The sequence below is a fragment of the Sceloporus undulatus genome, chromosome 7 (genome assembly GCF_019175285.1).
Source record: "Sceloporus undulatus isolate JIND9_A2432 ecotype Alabama chromosome 7, SceUnd_v1.1, whole genome shotgun sequence".
Classification (NCBI taxonomy): Eukaryota; Metazoa; Chordata; class Lepidosauria; order Squamata; family Phrynosomatidae; genus Sceloporus; species Sceloporus undulatus.
Genome location: NC_056528.1, coordinates 21,403,081 through 21,418,684, shown reverse-complemented (window position 1 = coordinate 21,418,684; position 15,604 = coordinate 21,403,081).

Below are 15,604 nucleotides of genomic sequence, written 5' to 3'. Positions count from 1 at the left end.
GGAAACCACCAAGTAATATCAGGTACTGTGGGCTAAACTTTAGAGGAAGGGACTGGCAAAACCACCTGGGAATATTCCATGCCTAAGAAAACCCTATGGAATTCATAGGGTTTCCACAAGACAAGAGGGAACTTGTAGGCACATATACATGCACACACTGTACAGCTTCTCTCCATGGTTGCCCGCCCCATTTATCTGCACCGCAACCCTGCAAGGTAGTTTTGGCTGAGAGATTATGACTATCCCAAAGACACAAAGGGGTTTATCACACGGGAGGAATTTCTCTTAATTTCCAATCAAAAGAAAGTGGGGCCAGAACGGATTTACATGAATTCGCTAGTTCAGCGAATTTACGTGAATTCGAATTGCGTTCGAACTGACTTCCCATTGCCTGAAAATAGCTTGCCATTGCCCCAAATTGGTAGTCTATCACCCAATAACGTGAAACCCCATGATTGCATTCAGACTGACTTCCCATTGCCCGAAATTGCGTGTGGTAGTCTATCACGCAATAACGCTAAACCCCATGATTGCGTTTGGATTGCCATTGGATTATACTTCCAATTTCCCTTGTCTGATAACGTCCTATGACTAGCCCAAAGACACCCAGTAACTAAACAGGGATCTGAACTTGAATCTCCCTGTTTCAAATCTAGCATTTGCTTACCCTATGCTAGCTCTCTCAGACCAGTGCTTACAATATACATGGTGTCAAGGCTGAAACACAGTGGCAGAAAAGCAACTGTTAATGTGGTTAATTTGCATAATATACAAATCTGCTTATTAAACAGATTTGCATAGTACACTTATTAAGCTAAGTGGATTTAGGAAATTAAAATATAACCAGAGCACAAGTGCACCATTGGTCTCAAGTTTTTCAGAAACTTCAGAGAGGCAGATGGAGGGATGAGGAAACATCTCTATTGCCTTATCACTTGTAGCATAATTAGAATTCATTGGTTCATGTTCAGCCCGGCAGACCCACGGATTCTTTATCCACAGATTCAACCATCCATGGCTTGAGAATACTAAGGAGTTTATCAGACAAGGGAAGTATAATCCAATGGCTATCCGAACACAATCATGGAGTTTAACGTTATTGCGTGATAGACTACCACACGCAATTTCGGGCAATGGCAGGCTATTTTCAGGCAATGGGAAGTTGGTTCGAATGCAATTCAAATTCACATAAATTCAGTGAACTAGCAAATTCATGTGAATGCATTCTGGCCCCACTTTCCTTTCATTCGAAATTAAGGGAAATTCCTCCTGTGAGATAAACTCCTAATACACACACATACACATCAAAAAGCAAATGAATCTTGATTTTGCCTTTTTACGTAATTTACAATGCCATTTTGTTTAATGGGATTTCAGCATGCATGGATTTTGGCATCAATGCGGTGTCCTGGAACCAAACACCAGCAGATACCTAGAGCCCACTATACTCAAATTACAAGAAAAGTGACTCCACCTAAACATTAGGAAGAATGGTGGTGGGCTCTCCTTCTTCGGAGGTCTTTCAACGGAGGTTGGGTAGCCAGTTCTCGGGGATATTTTAGCTGTGCATTCCTGCATGGCAAAGGGTTAGACTAAATGACACTTGCTGCCCCTTCCAACTCAAGATTTTATGATAAGAGAATTCAAACATAGGAAGAAAATGTTCACCATAAGAGCTGTTTGACAGTGGAATTGACTGCCTCAGAGAGTAGTGGGGGTAGTGACCTCAAGAAATTTGGAGGTCTTTAAGCAGAGATTGGACGGTCATCTTTAAGGGGTGCTGTAATTGTGGGTTCCTGCATGGCAGAGGTTGCGCCCATTCTATGATGTACAGAGGGATTCTGATTCTGTCCATCAGGATTTGTAGGCACCTATGGCTCCAATTCCCATGATTTTATTCAGTATTGCAATTAGGTATCTGTGTTCATTGGTGAATTCTACATTTGAACTCTCTTTTTAGTCTGTCCTGAATTTCGCACCATTTAGCTCCAGTAGATGGCCACAGGTATAGAGAGTCAGGCAAAGAAGCTACCTGTCTTTTGACACACGACGGATAATTTTTGTACACTTGTATAATATCTGCCCTTATCCCTCTCTGTAAAATAAAAAGCATCTGTTACTTGGAGGGGAATTAACCCTCATACAACCCCTACAATGCTTTCCATTTTTGTTTTTCTCTCTGGAGGGCCAATTCAGCAATAATTGCAGTAATGAAAGCTAATGCAGCAGTAGCGCTATAGAGCTCGATATTTTTGCACAGTCGTGTAATCGTGCGATTATTATGATATTACCATATAATGTCGTGGTGGCATTTCTCACACATCCATGAATGAATAGTTAGTACATTGGAATTAATCGTTTTGCGCATGGACCTTTTCGGTGCTATGTGACATGTCTTGAAATCATGTTTCCATCCCACGCAGGATAAAAGACAACGAAATAAAATGTATTACTTTACCACATTGTTTTAATCCAGTGTAAACAAAATTGTGCCCCATCCTTCAAAAGAAGACTGAAATCCACCGCAAAACCAATCCTGGCAAGGAAAACGGATTCCCTCCATTGCAATACATTCTAGGTATCTCTTGTTGCTTCTGCAATGGCGCAAATGAAGCACAATTAATTTTCTCATTCCCGTAATTACGGGAAGAATCCCACCCACCCATGCAAAGTTTCCAAGCTTCAATGCAGCAAGCAAACCTGGGTTGAAATCATAGCATGCACCACACCTGCAAAAAAAGAGGCATAAATCCAATTTGCAGATATGCAGAAAACACCATACTACTAGCAGAAAATAGCAGTGAAGGGAGAAAACATAAAGCAGAGTTATATTAAGAAAACAAAAATAATGACCTCAGATAATTTACATACCTTTAAAGTGGATGATCAAGAAATTGAAACAGTGAAAGACTTTCTATACTTTGACTGTGGGGCTGTACACATGGGCCAAAAGGCCTGTGTTCCCCCTCCTCTCCCAGCCTGGCATAGCCCTGTTTGGATGATGTTACCAACACAGCCCCAGGCCAGAGACAGGAGCCCGAATGTAATTCCAGTGGATCCAACCTGTCGCTGCCCGAACCGGCCCATAGGATGGTCTTTAAAAAACTGGCTGTTGCAATAGCTGGTAGACCAGACAGCCATGCAGCCCATTACCTGCTGTTGCTGTTCTGCTTGCAGGTCCCAGTCTTGGTCTGTGAAGTGGGAAGGAGATACCTGGTCACATAGGTGAAGCCAGGCATCCTGTTTCTACCTTTCTGAGCTGTGACGGGTCTGAAAGTACAACAGAAGCAGCAGGTGAGATGGCAGGCATGCACCTGAACACCCACCTGTTGCCACACTAGGCCAAGCAGGGGCCAGAGGTGGGAATAGGCTTGATCCATGGACACAATATGATGTGGTTGACCTGTCATATCCTGCCTGTGAGTTCAACACTTTAGTCATCAAAATGGAGACTGCAGTCAACAAATCAGAAGACTAGGACTTGGAAGGGCAACTATGATGGAAATAGACAAGATCATCAAGTGTAAAACTATATCATTGAATATCAAAGTGAGGATTGATTGTGCTACTCTAGTTCCAATTTTTAATTATGGTTGTGAAATCTGGATATTGAAAAAAGAAAATCAACTCGTTTGAAATATGATTGGAGGAGAGTCCTACGGATATTATGGACTGCTAAAAATATCATGGACTGCCAATAAATGGTTCCTAAAATAAATCAAGCCAGAGTTATCCCTAGAAGCCAAGATGCTAAACTGAGGGAGAAAGTTTTGGACACTGGAACATTTTTCCTGGGTGGCTGAGACAGTAACACCTTTATTTTCTGGTGGTTCAGTGTATACAAACTTTGTTCCATGCACAAAATTATTAGAAATATTGTGTATAAAATTCAGGCTATGTGTGTAAGTTGTATCTGAAACTTACATTAATTTCATGTTGCGACTTGGGTCCCATCTCCAAAATATCTCATTGTGTATATGCAAATATTTAAACAAACAAAAAAATGCAAAAGCCCAAACATTTTTGGATAAGGGGTACTCAACCTATATTCAGCCACCTTAGATTTTTAACTTCTGAATCAAGTATGAGTAATCTCGAAAAGTCGCAGTGCCATTTTTGCCCTCCTGCAGACTTTTGTGGCTCACACGTCACACCTCATTTTGCTGGCTAGGGTCCCTGTGCCAAAGGAGAAAGAGATAGCACTGGTTTCCTCTTTTCCCTCAGTCACTTCCTGAATCTCCAGATGTTTCTTTCTACTTGACTAAAAATACATCTGATCAATCTGTTAGTCTCAGAGTGGTTGCGCAGCTGCAAATGGATTCACATAAAGATTTTTCTGCTGCTTTCTATTCTAGTCTGTATATGGCACTGTGAGCCTGTTTGTGCCTTGAAACCTTCTGACTTGGAGTGTCCTTGCAAGTTGCAGGAAGAAAACATGTTAGCTTTGGAAATGTTAGCAAGCTGCTCTTTGCCTAGCTGAGCTGGAGATTTGCATGTGGCCCAAGGGATCCAGTTCCCTAAAGAGCTGGTGGGGTTTCTTTTTCTCTGGATGTCTTCAAAAAGAGGCTGGACAGCTCCCTGCTGGAGATGCTCTAGCTCAGTGATGGCGAACCTATGGCACAAGTGCCAAAGGTGGCACTTAGAGCCCATTCTGTGGGCACACATGTCATCCCCCGGCATAGGGTTTGCCAGAGTTTGTTACTAGAAAGCCAGAGGGACATGGCACTTTGAGATAAATAGAGGGTTTTGGGTTGCAGTTTGGGCACTCGGTCTCTAAAACATTCACCATCACTGCTCTAGCTGCAGATCCTGCCCTGAGCAGAGGGTTGGAGTCAATGGCCATTGAGCCCCTTTCCAATGCTATGGTTTTATGATATGACTCTTGCCTGGACATGAGCCTCCAAAAACGGAGAATTTGCACCCTTGTTCCCTGGCTGGAGATGACCCCAAAAACTGGAGATTCAGAGCCAGGCCCTGAGCTCTGACAAGTCTGTTTGCAAGGCAGGTATAACAAGGCTAAAACGGGGGAAACGGACTGGTATTTGGGAGCTGTTGACAACGGCGGAGTCTGCGGCGTACCTGAACAGATCAACCAGGCAGCTGACAGCTTAAAGCTGACAGTAGGATTGATGGTCTTTTTGTGGGGGGAAAGAAAAGGCAGTTGAATGGAGGGGGGCGGCTTGTCGAGCGGTAGGGAAATCAAACGATATGAGACGGCAATTGAAAAGGAGGAAATTACAGTTCTTAAACACTCCCGGAAACAAATTTTTGATGTAAATCTTTCTTCTGAAATTAAAGAAAAAGAAAAAGAAAACCAAGGAAAAGAAACCTTGATTCGACAACCCTCTTCTCCTTCTCACAAGAGCACGCACACCTTTCCCAACAGACACACACAAATACACACACGTACACACATATATATATATTCTGGAGAATCAAAATTAGTTGTGACAGCTGAAATTCTGCACTCTTCGGACGGCATTTGACAGGGTACTTTAAAAAATACACGCAAGAAGAAAAGAAGAGAGTGGCTCGGTGTAGAGCTGGGGGGGCAGAGGGGGGAAATGGGGAGATTTAAAGTGATACAAGACGCATAATTCGCATAATTTGAGCCTTCTTGGATTGCAAAAGCTCCTTTTACCTACGGGGCCTGCTGCCTTATTTTTATCCAAATGGCTCAATTACCTCAAAGCCCCACAGAGAAAATTATGGATGTTGGCCTTTATTTCTTTCCCCCTCTCTCTCTTTCTCTCTCAATCTCCGCTCGACAACTGTAGATATTTTGTTTTGTTTCTGTTCTCCTTTGGTCTCAGGGCTTTTTTGCTTTTTAAAATCCCTGTTATGGGGGCTGGGGTGGCAATGTGCGCTCAGAATTTAAGCGAATCAAGGTTTATTCTTACATGTTTTCTTTAAAATGAATGTAAATGATGAGACTTTGGGGTGACCGAGCAGCTTCTGAAATTAAGCCTTTGGGTTTATTTTTTGTTCTTCTTAGTCAAATGTGTTGCTGTGCTTCCTCCTCTTCCACCAAATTCACCCCCTTTTCCCTCACAGTCACCTACCCTTATTGTCCATCTTTCCCCCCATTTTCTCTGCTCTCCCCCTCATCCTACTTCCACCTCCATTTTCCGCTTCTTTCATCCGCCACTTAAAGCCACCATAATCATAGTACCCTGTTTGGCACTTCACTCCGTATCAATGAGAAAATATCCCCCCTTCTCCCCATCTTTGACTTCGTTATTTCCAAACCCTGCAATAGCTCCTTTGCAAAGGGCTGCGGGAAGTACCCATTTTTTCGGCGTTTTTCTTTGCCTCATGTTTGTCATCCTTCGAATTACCGCTCCGGGGGTCCTTGCTCAGACTGGCTCTAGGCCTCACTATTCACACCTCTCCAGCTCCTTGAGATCATGCAGGGAGAAATTAGTTATTTATTTCGAGCGCTTGCTACAGAATCTACCAAAGTGTTTGTTGTGATGACTGGCAGAGGGGAGAGGGATCACACAAACAAGGTGCCATGGGGAACGGCTTTGGAAAGGCTGTGCTAAGGCAGCCCGGTGGCCACTCCAGTTTCCCCAGGGAGTGCCAGCAACAACTGTGCAGAAAATGGCTCCTTGAAGATGGGCTAAATGGCCAAGAAGATGCTCAAAGCTGTGCCATTCTTAGCAGCTGCCAAGGGGAGGCACTAGAGCAGAGAATAGATGTATACAGTACCTGAATTAATCAAGTGACATCAGTTCTTTAATTTTGAAAACATGATACTTGAGGACAGTGCGGCATGCGGTCAAATGCGTTCTCCCTCGGCCGCACGCGTCCTCTGCCCATGCCCAGAACGCTAACGGAAGTGTGTGCGATAAGGTCCCCAGTTAGCCTAAATGGGTTCAAATCTGCAGGACCAGATGAGCCAAAGTACTGAAGGAATTTGCTGACATACTTGCAAAACCACTTGCCATCATTTTTGAGAAATCCTGGAGAATAGAAGAGGTGCTATTTATTTATTTGTATCCCGCTCTTTTCCCAGGACTGGGATTCAGTGCTAGAGAACTGGAGATGAGCAAACAGCATCCCATTCTTTAAAAGAGGCAAAAAGACTAAGCACTAAAAACTAACATATCAACAAAGACAGGAGAATTGTGGCTTCCAAGTTGCCTGGCAATGGCTGTGTTACTTAGCCATATCTACTCTCCCCTAACTATTCAGACGTTAATCATTTATCTGGATTTCAGCGAAGCTTTTGATAAGATCCCCATGATATTTTGATTAGCAAACTGACTAAATATGGAAATAGATGGAAACATCATCAGATGGATCCATATTTAGTTCAAAAAATTTTCTCAGAGAGTTATCATCAGTGGCTGTGCTTGGATGTGTTGCTTGGACCGACAATCTTCAATATTTCAAACTGGAATGAGATGACAGAGTGGAGGGAATCCTTATCAGATGTGCAGATGATACAAAACTGGGAGGGGTGGCTAACACACTGGAAGATAGGAACAGATAGGAAAAGGACCTTGATAAACGAGAAAACTGCTAAAATTAATGAAATGAAATTCAAGAGAGACAAATGCAAAATTCTACATTTAGGCCACAAAAACCAAATGCAGGTATAGGATGCGAGATACTTGACTCAGTAGTGCTGCATGTAAAAATGATCTTGGGATTATTGGTCCGATCCAGACATACGCGAAAGGACGCCCTCGTCATGTACGAGGGGCGGCACTTCTAGATGCCCCTCGCCCATCGCATGTGACGAGGGTGTCAAAATGACGGCGCCCTGTACAGATGGGCGCTGCCATCGTTATGTGCCGGACGCATAGCGTCCTCATGTTGTGGTGCCATTATGACATCGCGAGTGCGCCAATTGCGCACTGCAACATCATAATGGCATTGCAAGAAGAACCCACTTTTTGTGGGTTCTTTTTGGTCCGTGGGGAATCCCATGGTCTGGAGGCTGCGGCTTCCCCACAGACCAAACTAGGTGCCAGGAGACCGTCCTTTTTGGACGGTCTGTCCCACGCCATTGTTAATCATGAACTGAACATGAACCAGCAGTGTGAAATGGCAGCAAAGAAGGCAAATGCTATCGTAGCCTGCATTAATAGAAGCATAATCACCAAGTCAAGGGAAGTAATTGTTCCACTATACTCTGTTCGGCTTCATCTGGAGTCCTGTGTTCAGCTCTGGGCTTCTCATTTTATAAGGGATGATCATGTAGACAAGTCAGAGCAAGTTCAGAGATGGGCCATAAAGATGATAAGAGGTATGGAAAACAAAAGACATGAGGAAAGATTGGAGGAGCTGGGCTTGTTCAGCTTGGTGAAGAGAAGGACTCCATGATTTTATGATTCTATGATAGGATTGTACCTCTATCTAATATCTAAAGGGTGGACGGAGCAAGTTTGTCTGCCCCAGAGGTTAGGTCTAAGGAGATTTTCACATGGAGAAATACTCCCCATATAGATGTGGGATTGAAAACTCAAAAACTACTATGAGAAAATATGTTGGATTCATTTAAAGATAAGCGTGGCTGGGGTCCAGGCTGCATCCAGGTTGCACTCGCCCTGCCGCCGGCACATGAAATAGCACCCATCTATATTGGGAGTATTTCTCCATGCAATAATCTCCTAATGGCTTGATGTTAAAGGAGAGTGAATTTTGATTGAACATTAGAAGGAACCTCTTGACAGTGAGAGAGGTTCAGCAGTGGAACCAATTGCCCAGAGGGTCTCCTTCTCTGGGCATCTTCGAAAAGAGGCTGGTGAGCTCCCTGCAGGGGATGCTATCACTGGAGATCCTGCATTAAGTGGCTGGGGGGTTGGGTGTTGGACTGTATGGACTGTCGTACCCCTTCCAACACTTCTATTTGCTCATTTTACGTTGCTTCGGGGACAGCCTCGATCTTAATTTTCATACAGAAAAATATGTCTTCTCTCCTTCTCCCCCCCCCCCCCCCCGTCCCTGTATATGACAAAATGAAAGCAAACTGTGGTTGGTACATCATTTATAATACTTAATGACATCACCAGGAGTCACAAATTTTGGAAATGACAACCTTAGGGTCTGTTAAGATTTCTCTATTTCCTATTTATACATTTGGTTGCTTGCTGGTCAATGACCGAATAAATTTTATATATATACATTTGGTTGATTGATTCATTGGCTGATTGACAGTATCTATCAAGATAAAGATAACAGACAGGCCAATGCATTGTGCATTACACAGACAGACAGACATGGGGACATTGACTTGTTTCCTGACAGCTACCATTTCCCCTCGCTAGTTTTTCCTAATGGAGTTCTAATGCAGTGGCCATCTCACTGACAATCAGGCCTGGAGACTCAGAGACCAGGCCATGGGGGCTGAATCTTTGTATCACTCTTTGACAGATGGGGCAGTCCAGTAGCAAACCTATAATCCTTTTATTTCGCCTGGAGTTGTCGGAGGTGCTTAACACTTTCCTTCCTGGAAAGGATGTGTTTCCATGAGTTCAGTGAACAGGTGCATGGAGTGGGGGGGGGGGTGAGTTGGGGAAGGGAAGAATACCCACAAAACCAAGCATTAAGAAAGGTAATACAGATAGTTCCCCTCCAGATATGAAACTTTTGTTGCACCTGACAGCTTTTGCACATATGGGCATAAAACCGTGATTTAAAATCCCAGTTGTACTGGCTTTGCATCTGCACTTTAATCATTGGCTGCCATTTATTGCAGTCTACATGCATAATTTTATGCATGCTTAGCTACCGCTATGGAACCCTCTTAATGAATTACAAAGAAAGATATCAGGGCATCAGCAAGAGAGTTTGATGCACATTGGGTTTTATCGATGCACACTGGCAGTCCCTAGCTGTTGACTGGATGGGCACTGGGAACACCCAATGAACATTGGCACTTGTTGCTTATCAGTCCTTATGTGCATTGATCCTGATGTACATCAGTCCCCATGCAAACCACGCTATGCTGCATCTCAGGATTTACTGAGAAGAAGCTTGCCCTTACCTTCCTCTGAGGCTGAGAGAGTGTGATTTGCCCAAGGTCACCTAGAGTCCTAGTCCAAGAATCCAACCCTTACACCACTCTGGCTCTCTACTGTTGCCTTATGTGTGCATTTCTTCTCCTGTGCAAATAGTTGGATATTTTTGTCTGATGTGGAATAGCTGCATTTATTCATGGCTGCACATGTGAAGTTATGTATGCAGTACAATTGCGCATGCAGGTACATCACTACATGTTACACATTAATTCTGCAGTATTCCCCATCCTGTATAGATGTAGTATTGCAATTAGGGTAATTATCCCCACATTTGCATCTGTAGGCACATTTTAAGCAAGTTAGTTCTCCTCTTTTCTCCTCTTTTGTGTGTGTGTGTGTGTGTGTGTGTGTGTGTGTCAATTTCCTCTTAATTTTATTTTTGTGGGGAGTTGTTCAGTTGCCACTTCAGAAACCTGAGACCTTCAAAGTGCAAAGCATGTCTGATTCTGGCAAAGTTCAGTTTTTGAGCTACAGCATTCTGAAACCCAAGGCCAACATGACCAGTGACTGTACCAGGGAGTTCTGGGAGTTGGAGTCCCCCCAAAATAGCATCCTAATCACTAGCTCAAACTGTGATTATTGCAGACCATGCCTCATCTCCCAGTGCTGTGCTTGGAACTCTACAGCTGGCATTCTGTTAGCGACATGCACATGCAAAGTCACACTATACACATATTTCAAATTATTTGCCATCCCACAATGAAAATATTCTACTGACAGTGGTCGAAGCAGGGTTATACATTCAGTAGTACTGTGCGCTGTGTGTGATGGTTGCACTTGCATACAGTACATTGCAATCATGCATTTCCCATTACACATTGTTCATGACACAGTGATACCCAGTCATTGATGTTGACATGATGTAACAGTGGTGGAACAGGAATCATAGAATGGGTCTGCATTTTCATTTCAACTCTCTTTTGGAGTCGATCGCAATAGGCCCTGCTGAGTGGGAGAATGAACCATTGGGCCCACAGATGTGAGCTGTATGTCTCCCAAGTAGCTTCGGGGCCTCTGTGGGTAACTGCTGCCTTTGAGCTCAGCGTTTTTACTTTTTGGAGGCCTCTCAGAGAGGCCTTGCTTGTCTTTGCTGTTGCCTTGGGGCTTAAGCTAAGTGGGGGTCATCGTTATTTTTATGAACCCATCTTTGTAAAACTTCCTAAGAAGTCTCCTCTGCTCTCTTCGCTTATCCTTCACCATCTGCCACTCGATGAGGCATTATTTTAAGCATCCTCTTTCTGCCTCTTTCTCTCCCCGCAGAGAGTGTGACTCAAAACACAGGATTTACTACGCCAACTTAAAAACCATGTTATTAGTGCCGTGTAGCTAAGGGGGTCAAAATGTCAAGGCAGACCTCCATCGATTTGGGTGGCTTAAAAAAAAATTAATAAACCTTTCCCCTTGGCAAAAGCACTTTATCCCCACTTCACTCCCTCAGAGTGGTCTCAGGCCTCACAACCTCTTTCCCTCCCAACTGACCCAAAGCTTCATGCGGGCGGAGGGGGGCGAAGAAGGCAAGACGTGAAAACGTCCAGCTAACACAGATGACCAGTGAACCTTTTTTTAAAATGGCCGCTGGGAAGGGGTAAAAACAAGCTGCATTGCTGAACTCTTGACCTTCAAGGAGAGAGGTAATGTGCCTCCCTGGTTTAGCTGGATCAATATTTCCATAAATTGAACCACCTCATGGTGGCAAAGGGGCCTCTCTGAAAATCCCAGGTCACCTCTCCACTGGTTTGCAAAACAAGAACCATGAAACGTCTTGGCTTTCTTATGGTAGTAGGAGACAAACCACAGATGGGCCATGTGGGGCAGTTTGGTAGGAAAGGGCCAGCGCAGTCTTGTAAAGGCATATCCACCAACATGCACATCCAGAGGAGGGTGAACAAAAAGTTGAAAGGTCTGGAATCTATGAGTAGCAGCTTAGGAAGCTGGACATATTTAGCCTGGAGAAGACAAAGTTAAGAGGGGACATGATAGCCATGTTCAAATATTTGATGGAGCAAGCTTGTTTTCTGCTGCTCTAGAGACTAGGACACAGAGCAATGGATTCAAACTATAGGAAAAGAGATTCCGCATAAAGAACATTAAGAAGAACTTTCTGATGGTAAGAGCTGTTCCACACTGGAACATGCTGACTTGAAGCGTGATGGAATCTCCTCTGGTGGTTTTTAAACAGAGGCTAGATGGTCATCTGTCAAGAATGCTTTAACTGACTATTCCTGTAGGGCAGAATGGGGTTGGACTGGATCACCTTTGTGGTGGCTTCCAATTCTATAATTCCATGGATATTTCACAGAAGAAAACCATGGTCTGTGTGGCCAAACATCATCAGAGTGTGGTCAAGATGGCAAAAATTATGAATGAGGAAGGACACACAAGCTAGGAAGGGTTGCAGCAGTTTGCTTTTGCCTACTGGGAAGGGCAAGGTTCCATCCATTCCTCTCCTGAGTTATAGAATGCAAACTACTTTTGTATTGTTTTTAGATGATTTTAACTGTTTTAAATTTTACTGTAATTTTTAAAAACATCTGTGAGCTGCCTTGGGTCCCTTCTAGGAGAAAGGTGGCATACAAATGAAATAAATAGAAAATAAATAAAACAATACTTTTGTACCTTGAACTCAGTTTGCAGCAGATGAAGTAAGCAGAGCAATAAAGAGGAGATTCAGGCTAATCATACCCAGCTCCCTAAGTTGCTCCTCATACAGACTTTTCAGCATCTTGGTTACCTTTCTCTGTTCTAGCTTGTCTACATCTTTATTAAACTCTGGTGCGCATATTACAGCTGAGGCCTGGCCAAACCAGATGAGAGTGCTGCTACCATTTGCCTCACTCTGGACACTATAGTCCTGTTGATGCAGATTGTGTGGGCTTTTTTGGCCACCACATCATAGTGTTTATTACTGTTTAGCTTGTAGTCTACTAATGGAGTTACAGCTAACCTCCTGCCTTAACCCTGCCTGCAGACCTCTACCCCCAAAAAGGAGGAGGAGGGGGGAGGCCATCATGACTGTGTTAACCATTGTTTAATGAAGGCAGTAATTCTTCTGGTGTGAGTGTTTAAGAGGATGGAAGCTGTAATACGCTCTGTGGCAATTTGTTGTGCCGTTTTAGTGCTCGCCAAATGGGAAAAGGCCATCCCACGGCACTTAAGTGGATGCAATATATGGTGGAATGGCAAAGGGTAGAGGGAAAAGCCTTGAGAATATTGAAGAACAAGCCACCACAAGAGTCACTCCTTAGGATACCAGGAGTCATGAAATGATCTCACTTTGGATGTGAAGCATCTATATCAGCTGGGCTCCTTGCCCAGTTTAACCTCTTGTGAGTGGTGCTGACTTTGACTATCAGAGCACTGCTGTGAATCTTTATTGCATTTAACTAAAATACATTAAAAGATTAGTGAAGAAAGCTGACAGAGTCATTTGAAGTGTGGTACTGCAGAAGAGTCCTGTGGATCCCATGGACTGTCAAAAAGATAAATGAATTGGTCTGAAAGCAAATCAAGCCTAAACTCTCCTTAAAAGCCAAAAGAAACAAACAGAGGCTATACTTTGGACATATAATGAGACAAAATGACTCACTGGAAAAGAAGATAATGCTTGGTAAAATAGGAGTCGGTAGGAAAAATGGAAGACCGTGTTACAGCTGGATAGACTCCATCAAGGAAGCCACAGCCCTGTGTTTGCAAGCCCTGAGCGGTAGATGAGCTGAGCACTTGGAGGTCCCTCATTTATAGTGTTGTTCTCCATCAAAGCTGCCTTGACAGCAAATGACGACAACAAAACTATGATTTGGCAGACAATGGAAGATAAACGATCTATATTAAAATGAAATTAAATAAAGAACAGTCTACTTATTGAATCATGTTGAGACGGCAACAAACTGCCTGTAAAACAGATATATTGGCAGGGCGTTAAAACGAGTGATTAAGAGCTTTTGAAATGGTTAATAAAATAACTAGGCAGTTATGTGCACTAGCAAATAATACAAACAAAGGGAGCAGCAACCGTTACTAGCAGCCCCCATTAGCCAATTGGACTTGCACATCAAAGAACGAGTGAGAAATGACCACTGATCAATATAGATTTCATTTGTGCATTACAGTCATACCTTAGTTAATGATGTGTTGCTAGGCATGGCTTCTTCAACAGAAAATTTGGTGCCAGAGGCAGAAATAACGTGGAAAGAACAGGGATAGATTCCTGCACCACGAAAAGGAAGAGTAGGTTGACACGTTTCAGAAAGCTTTTTGTGTGGAATATGGACATGTGAAACGAAATAACCACATCAGGTAAACAAAAACATTCTTGGGACAACTATGGCACTACCTTTCCATGGTGGTGGTATTGCATTGTCCTGTGAGGCAAGAGGTTATGCTGCTGGTAGTAGTCCTGCTGGTAGGGTCTTCCATGTCAGATAGGCTTTTGCAGAGGTGCCAGACTAAATTTATCAAACAGCTACTGGGCAGAGCAGTAATGGAGAGTGACACTAGGAAGGAGGTCTCAGACTCAGAGACAATAGCAGTGGCAGCATAGCTAACACTGTACATAAGGAAGTACAGTACAGTAACCTCCCTTTGAATGCCTTTTACCATGAAAACCCTATGATGAAAATAAAACAAGAGATAGGGCAAGAAGATGAGACTCTCAGATTTGGAAGGCCCTTAACAAGCTACTGAGGTACAACAGAAGACAACTACAAGCAGCACTGTCACTAATGAAGCAACTGGACTCAAGCCAAAAGGATGACCAGCTCCTGACACGCTCAGAAATTAAAGGAAAGTCCAAAGCTGCCCAAAACATATCATAGGAAAATGGAATATGAGAAGCATGAATCAGGGAAAATTAGACATAGTAAAACAAGAAATGGAATGGATAAACATTGCCATACTTGGGCTAAGTGAGCTGAAGTGGAAAGAATATAGCATTCTGAGTCAGATAATTAGAGATAATTGTTTTACCTGTGTGAAGAAATGGCGCTACAATGGGGCATGAGGCAGATGCTCCTGCTAGGAAGAGAGCCTGGGCCCCAGTGGGAGCGATGGACTCCCAAAGTTCCTATACTTCACCCTGGTGGGCCTTTTCCTTTCATTCCATCACTGGACACTAAAGGCACTCCATCCCACTATCTCTCTCCATCATTAAGGTAAAGGTCTCACCTTTCACAAGATTGTCTAGTCATGTCTGACTGTAGGAGTGGTGCTCATCTCCCTTACTAAGTCAAGAGAGCCAGCGTTGTCAAAGACAACTCTACGGTTATGTGGCCAGCATGACTAAGTGCCGAGGCGCACGGAACACTGTTACCCTCCCACCAAAGTAGTACCTATTTATTTGCTTGCACTTTTACATGCTTTTGAACTGCTAGGTTGGAAGAAGCTGAGACTAGTAATGGGAGCTCATTCTGTCACAGAGAGCTTGGGTCTTGAACTGCTGACCTAGAGACCTCAGAGTCGGCGTCTTAACTACTAAGCCACTGCATCCTATCCTCATCCTCTCTATCATATCAACTACTCAACAGTGTTGGACTACAACTGTTGGAGCATGGTTTGAGTCCTGGCTCAGCCATAAA